Source organism: Dipodomys merriami, unplaced genomic scaffold, assembly GCF_024711535.1.
Source record: "Dipodomys merriami isolate MVZ:Mamm:240054 unplaced genomic scaffold, mDipMer1.0.p SCAF_6, whole genome shotgun sequence".
NCBI lineage: Eukaryota > Metazoa > Chordata > Mammalia > Rodentia > Heteromyidae > Dipodomys > Dipodomys merriami.
Genome location: NW_027206179.1, coordinates 25,330,509 through 25,338,820, shown reverse-complemented (window position 1 = coordinate 25,338,820; position 8,312 = coordinate 25,330,509).

The window sequence follows — 8,312 nt, the reverse complement described above, 5'->3', positions numbered from 1 at the left end:
CTCAGTAAACTGTCTTTGGACTTATTTACTTTTTTACTCATTAAGACAGCTAATACATTTTATTTTAAAAATTATTTTATAAATGTAATATGCATCTTCTCACATAATTCCAATGGCTAAATCAAATTTGAAAACTAAATCTGTAAAAGGCATACTGATAAAATTCACAGTGCAGCAAAACATAATTTTTATATTGATCCTTTTATTTTAAATAGTAGAAAAATTTGTTTTTAATATCTTAACAGAGAAACATTGCCAGATGCATGTCTCTAATAATATGACTGATGTCAGTGGCTGGATGAACTGATCGCACAATGGCCAAAGTAAGAAACCTATCATGATATTCTCCATGAAGCATGAATGTGCTCTCCAATCAGGTTTTCCATTCCACATTTTGCTCATCTTCATGTTGCTTTCATATGGCTTTATTTCCTGTTTTAAGCTCATGCACTTGGAAATCATTAGTTTCTGTTGTAATTCAAACTGTACGCAGGGGCGGAGGGGATCTGTACCGTAACAAATACTCTCCTAAATGCCAGCTTTATATATCTCTAACCCAGACAAACAGGAAATTTTTTATGAGCAGCATTGCTATTAGGCTTCTGAGGATCAAAGTATATAATAGTTATTATCTGACAGATGCAACCTCATCTGTTACAGAAAAAAAAAAGAAGAAGAAGAAAAAGAAGTTGCTGCAGTAAGTGGAAAATGATCTATTTCATCACTTCTTCTGGGCTCTTGTCTTTATCACCCATTTAGACTGAGATTACAAATGTAAACACAGGGCCAGCCGTGAAACCATCTCTCCCCAGAGCCCTCCACGTGCTGCTCCTTGTCCTGCCTGTCCTAACTATGCTGCATAGAATCGACTCAAGAGTAAAATAAGGACCCAGAGAACAGAAATCACCTTATGATACCAGATGCATACGTGGCCATGCTTCATGTGTCTCAATTCCTTCTGTGACTTTAGCCTCAGCTGCGATGGACAGGGCTGCACAAGTACTGAATGAGAGCTACTCAACCCAAGCATGTTCTACTCCAACTTGCTTTCAACTTTCTGGTAAGAAAATTTTATTACCAGGAAGTTTACTGGATCGTATGAAAGCTCAACCCAAAAGTTCTGGTGAGTGGCAAGTATTGGAAGTCCCAGGAATAATGGTTGTGCCTCTTCCCTTTTGGGGTGAAAAATTCTTGGCAGTCAAGAAGACCTTCTTGTCTACATTGCCATAAGGCCTAGGAGAATCAGATGACGGCTTTATTCCACAATCGCGGTAAGGAAACCAAAGGCTAGCTCTTACTCAATCCCTGACTCCTGGATTATCTTTAAAATAAACTGATTGACCAGGTCCTTGACTCAGGATTCCGCTTCAAAAGAACCCAGTTGAAGCACGAGACATGTGATCAATTAACTATGTCTTTGGAACTGGGATTATTAAATCTGTTCTTCTCTTCTACTAATCTCTGCTTCGTTCCTCTCCGCCTTTATTCCCTCTCCTCTTCCTTTCCTTCCTCTTTCCCTTCCCTCCCTGTACTTATTTCACTCCTCCACAATTTGTCTCTTCTCTTGTTTCTCGTACCACCCGCACCACCCACCGGTGGTCCTTGGAATTGACGCTGGGGGTGTGCTTTGTTCAAACCCCAGCTTTACTCTTTTTTAAAATACATATTTCTTGCAAAAATACTGTACAGTTACATGAGCAGGTAATGAGTACATTTCTTATCAAGCACAGTTACCACCTTCTTTGTTTTTCCCCTACCATCCCTTCCCTCCCAGCAGCTATACTCTTTTTTTTTTTTTTGTGAAAATACTGTACAGAGGGGTTACAATTACATGGGCAAGATAATGAGTACATTTCTTTTTTTTTAATTTAAATTTTATTTTATTTTATTTGAGAGCATACTGTACAGAGGGGTTACAATTACATTGGCAGGATAATGCATACATTTCTTACCAAGCATTGCAGCCTCCTCCTTTGTTTACCCTTCACCTCCCTACCCAGCCTCCCCTCTCCCCCCCACCCAATCATACCCCCCTCCCCCCCCACACCGACATTGTAAAGCTTGCTTTGACATGATATTTTGTAATTCTCCTTGTTGCAACAGGTCCACCTGAATCCTTAAACGACTTGTTTGTCCCCATCTCCTCCACATGTTATACTGACATCAAATAAAGTGAAAGCGGGGGTTACACTGTGGGGGAGGGACATACAAAGCAACAAAGAAATAATCTTATAAATGCGTTAGAAACACATGCATGAAAGAAACGAAAACATTAAAATACATATTTAAGGGTTCATTTTCCTAACATCACATTATCTGACCTTTTCCGCTTGACTCATACCTATACTAGATATGGCAAATAAGGGAAACCATGGGACCTATGTTTCTTTGGGCCTGGATTACTTCACTTAATATAATTTTTTCCAAGCCTTTCCATTTCCTAACAAATGGGGAAATGTCATTCTTTCTGATGGAGGCATAGAATTCCATTGTGTATATATACCACATTTTCTTGATCCATTCATCTACTGAGGGGCTTCTGGGTTGGTTCCATATCTTAGCTATGGTAAATAATGCTGCAAGAAACATAGTTGTGCTGGTAGCTTTAGTGTGGTCTTGTTTGTATACATTTGGGTAAATGCCCAAAAGTGGGATTGCTGGATCATAGGGGAGATCTATGTGAAGTCTTTTGAGGAACCTCCATACTGCTTTCCAAAGTGGTTGAACAAGTTTACATTCCCACCAACAATGAAGTAAGGTTCCTTTCTGTCCACATCCCCTCCAGCATCTGTTGTTGTTAGAGTTCTTGATTTTTGCTGTTCTAACTGGAGTGAGGTGATATCTCAATGTTGTTTTGATTTGCATTTCTTTTATGGCTAGGGATGTTGAACATTTCTTCATGTGTCTATTGGCCATCCTTCTTTCTTCTTCAGAGAAACTTCTCTTTAAGTCTTTCACCCACTTATTTACTGGGCAGTTGTTTCTTTGAGGATTTGTTGTTGGGTGGTTTAATTTTTTGAGTTCCAAGTATATTTTAGATATGAGACCCTTGTCCGTTGTATGGCTAGTAAAGATCTTCTCCCAATCCGTGGGCTTTCTATTGATCTTGCTAGCTATGTCATTTGCCCTGCAGAAGCTCTGCAACCTTATGCAATCCCATTTGTCCAACCTTTCTTTGATTTGTTGTGCTTCCGGGTCTCTATTCAGAAAATTTCGGCCTGAGCCAAGGAGACCTAGGGTTTCTCCTATTCCATCCTGTAATGTTTTCAGAGTGTCTACTTTGAGTTCAAGGTCTTTGATCCATTTGGAGTTGATTCTGGTGCAGGGTGATATATAAGGATCTAGCTTTAGTTTTCTACATGTAGTTAACCAATTTTGCCAGCACCATTTACTGAAGAGGCTGTCTTTCTTCCATTCTATTGTTTTAGCTTCCTTATCGAAGATTAGATGGCTATAGGTCTGTAGGTTCATTTCTGGGTTTTCAATTCTATTCCATTGGTCCTGAGGTCTGTTCTTATGCCAATACCAAGCTGTTTTGATTACTATGGCTTTATAGTAGAGTTTGAAATTTGGTATTGATATTCCTCCAGCAGTGTTCTTTCCGTTGAGAAGTGTTTTTGCTATTCGGGGTCTTTTATTGTTCCATATGAATTTTTGGATTGCCTCCTCTATTTCCTTGAAGAATGAGGGTGGAATTTTGATAGGTATTGTGTTGAATTTGTAGATAGCCTTGGGAAGTATTGCCATTTTCACGATGTTAATCTTGCCAATCCAGGAACATGGGAGGTTTTGCCATTTTTTAAGTTCTGTGTTGATTTCCTTTTTCAAGATTTTAAAGTTTTCATCATAGAGGTCCTTCACTTCTTTAGTTAAGTTAATTCCTAGGTATTTTATTTTTTGTGGGGCTATTACAAATGGAGTTGCTTTCCTAATTTCAGCCACACTTTTCCCATTGTTGGCATACAGAAAAGCCATTGATTTTTGGAGGTTAATTTTATAACCTGCTACTTTGCCAAAGTTTTGAATCAGCTTGAGTAATTTGGGAGTGGAGTCTATGGGATTCTTTAAATACTATATCATGTCATCTGCAAAGAGGGAGAGTTTTATTTCTTCTTTCCCTATTTGGATCCCCTTTATGTCTGCATCTTGTCTTATTGCTGTAGCTAGGCATTCTAATACTAGATTGAAGAGAAATGGAGAGAGTGGGCATCCTTGTCTTGTTCCTGAGTTAAGAGGAAATGGCTTTAGTTTTTCACCATTGAGTATAATGCTGGCTGTAGGTTTGTCATATACAGCCTTTATTGTATTGAGGAATGTTCCATAGATTCCTAATTTTTCCAAAACCTTCATCATAAAGGGGTGTTGGATCTTGTCGAATGCTTTTTCTGCGTCTATTGAGATAAACATGTAGTTCTTGTTCTTGCTCCTGTTGATGTGATGAATAATATTAATTGATTTGCGTATATTGAACCAGCTTTACATCCCTGAAATGAATCCTGTTTGATCGTGGTGTATAACTTTTTGGATGAATTGTTGAAGTCGATTGGCCAAAATTTTGTTGAGAAGTTTTGCATCAATGTTCATCAAAGAAATGGGTCTATAGTTCTCTTTCTTTGATGAGTCCCTGCCTGGTTTGGGGATGAGGGTTATGATGGCTTCATAGAATGTGTTCGGTAGTGAGCTTTCTCTTTCAATTTCATTGAAGAGTTGGAGGAGTATTGGTGTGAGCTCTGCTTTGAAGGCCTTGTAAAATTCCGCTGTAAAACCATCTGGTCCTGGACTTTTCTTAGCTGGGAGGTCTCTTATTGCTGTTTCTATTTCAATGCTTGATATGGGCCTGTTAAGCTGGTTTAACTCATCTTGGTTTAGTTTTGGCATGTCAATATTTGCTAGGAAAAGGTCCATTTCTGTCAAGTTGTCGAACTTATTAGCATAGTTTTGAGAAGTATTCCCTTATAATGTTCTGAATCTTGGTTGTTTCCGTGGTGATGTTTCCATTCTCATCTCTGAGTTTATTAATTTGGGTGTGTTCTCTTCTTTTTCTGATAAGATTTGCTAAGGGTCTGTCAATTTTGTTAAGTTTTTCAAAGAACCAACTCTGTTTTGTTGATTCTTTCTATAGTTTTTTTGGATTCTAATTCTGATTTAATTTTGATTATTTCTTTCCGTCTACTGGATTGGGGTTTATCTTGCTGCTCTTTTTCAAGGAGGTTTAGATGTGTCATTAAATTGCTAGTTTCAGATCTCTCCAATTTGTTGATGTAGGAGCTCAGAGCTATAAACTTGCCTCTGAGTACTGCCTTTGCTGTGTCCCAGAGGAGCTGGTAATTTGTGTGTTCATTTTTGTTGAATAGCATGAACATTTGAATTTCCTTTCTAATCTCTTCCATGACCCACTCTTGATTCAGCAGTGTGTTGTTTAGCCTCCATGTGATACCGGACTTTCTTTGGTGGCTTTTGGTGTTGAGTTCTAATTTTATTCCCTTGTGGTCAGAGAGAATACAGGGTATAACTTCAATGTTTCTGAATTTAGACAAGTTTGCTTTTTGGCCAAAATGTGGTCTATTTTAGAAAACGTTCCATGTGCTGTTGAGAAGAACGTGTATTCTGATGCTGCTGGGTGAAATGTTAATGAGTACATTTCTTATCAAGCATTGTAGCCTCCTCCTTTGTTTCCCTTTCCCATCCCTTCCCATTCCCCCCCCACCCCATCCCCAGCCAGTCTCCCCCCCACACACACCAAAGTTGTAATGTTCGATTTCGACATAACGACTTGTACATCTCATTGTTGCAATAAGTCCACCTGTATCCCTATTTAAACAATTTGTTTTTCCCTTCCCCTCCACAAATTATCCCAACATCAAATACATGGGATATACCATGGGGGAGGGACATACAAAGCAACAAAGAAATCATCTTATAAATGTGTTAGAAACAATCTCATAATAAAAGAACAAAATATTTGAATACATATCTTAGGTTTTATTTCCCTAACATCAACTTATCTGACCTTTTCTGCTTGACTCAGACATATACTAGTTATTGCAAATAAGGGAAACCATGGCACTATGTTTCTTTGGGCCTGGCTTACTTCATTTGATATAATTTTTTCCAAGCCTTTCCATGTCCTAACAAATGGGGCTATGTCATTCTTTCTGATGGAGGCATACAATTCCATTGTGTATATATACCACATTTTCTTGATCCATTCATGTACTGAGGGGCATCTGGGTTGGTACCATATCTTACCTATGGTAAATAATGCTGCAAGAAACATAGTTGTGCTGGTAGCTTTAGTATGGTCTTGTTTGTGATCCTTTGGGTAAATGCTCAAAAGTGGGATTGCTAGGTCATAGGGGAGTTCTATGTGGAGTCTTTGGAGGAACCTCCATACTACTTTCCAAAGTGGTTGAACAAGTTTACACTCCCACAAACAATGCAGTAAGGTTCCCTTCTGTCCACATCCCCTCTAGCATCTGTTGTTATTAGAGTTCTTGATTATAGCCATTTTAACTGGGGTGAGGTGGTATCTCAAGGTTGTTTTGATTTGCATTTCTTTTATGGCTAGAGAGGTTGAGCATTTCTTCATGTGTCTATTGGCCATCCTTTCCTCTTCAGAGAAGTTTCTCTTTAAGTCTTTAGCCCATTTATTTATTGGGCAGTTTGTTTCTTTGAAGAGTTGTTGTTTGGGGATTTAATTTTTTGAGTTCCAGGTATATTTTAGATATGAGACCCTTGTCCATTGTATGGCTAGTGAAGATCTTCTCCCAATCCGTGGGCTTTCTATTGATCTTGCTAGCTATGTCCTTTGCCATGCAGAAGCTCTGCAATTTCATGCAATCCCATTTGTCCAACCTTTCTTTGATTTGTGTGTTTCTGGGTCTCTATTAAGAAAATTTCAGCCTGTGCCAAGGAGACTTAGGATTTCTCCTATTCCATCCTGTCATGATTTCAGAGTGTCTACAGCAGCTATACTCTTGACACTGGGTTTGAACACATATTTGTCAAATTGACTGAAAAATTGTTTTACTTTCCTTCAATGAGATCAAATGGTTTTCTTTGTCATTTCAACAAAAATATCCTAAAATTATAACTCCCAATCTACGAATAGTTTTATGCAAGTGCTCAAAAATTTAATGTTAAGTGACTAGCATCTTCTACCAAAAGTAGTGGGTTTCAATGATCATCATGAAAATACTTTGTTAACCTAATCACGTATTAGGCATTGTACAGGAATACCATAATTATAAACCCATATCTAATGGAAGAATCTCAATTTGGGCTGGAAGATTTTAATCAATTGTATCTCCAATTCTCTTCAAATTATTCTTACATCGTTTGTCAAGTCCAACAAGACTTTGCATATTTTATGTTGCCAACACCTCAGATCAGAAAAAACATATTAATGAAAACATAAAAATGAGTGAAATTTTAAAATATAGCTATCATGTCTTCCCCTGTATTAATTAAGAAAATAGAAGATAATAAATAATTTGATATTCTTATCTTCAAGATATGGGCAGTCCTTTCATAAAAATTGCATCATATGCCAAATCACAATTGCTTCTTTTTAAAAAAATTTTATTGTAAAGGTGATATACAGAGGGGTTACAGTTACATAAGTCAGGTATTAAGTAAAATAGTTTTTCACAGTAATAAGGTTCCATTATCTATACTAAAGAAATATATCCCATTTACCTTTTATTTCTATCCTTGGGACTGCATGTCTGTAGACACTCTACCCTTGAGTCATAACCCCAGCCCCAATATTTCATTTTTTACTAAAAGAAAGTAAATTACATTCTGCGATAAAGTCAGTATCTAGCACCATAATTCTATAAATAGACAGGTCAGTTGCATTATTTGTTACATAAGTAGAACAATGATGTCAGCTTTAAAAAGAAAAGAGATATACAACTATTAAAAAATAAATCATTTAGAACTTTGACTAAAACAATAAACAGGAAATAAATATAATAGAGGTTTTACACCAAAACTGACTGAAACGCGGGCGGCTAATATGAATTAATATTCAATGTTGCCTCAGGAATTGCAGCTTGCAGCCTCGGAAAACTTACAAAGGTATAGCTATATATCTCCCGAACTGCTACTAAAATAAATTTTGAATAAATCAGACATTGCTTGTAGCCTAAATATTTATAGATGGAAAATTTTAATATTAATAACATTTTGAAATTTTTGAGGTTAATTGGATTTGATCTTAGTCTAAAATTATTTAAATTAGAGGGCTAATTGTAATTTCTTTGTATCTAACATGTATGGAATACTACTGATTTTATTCTTCCATGCTT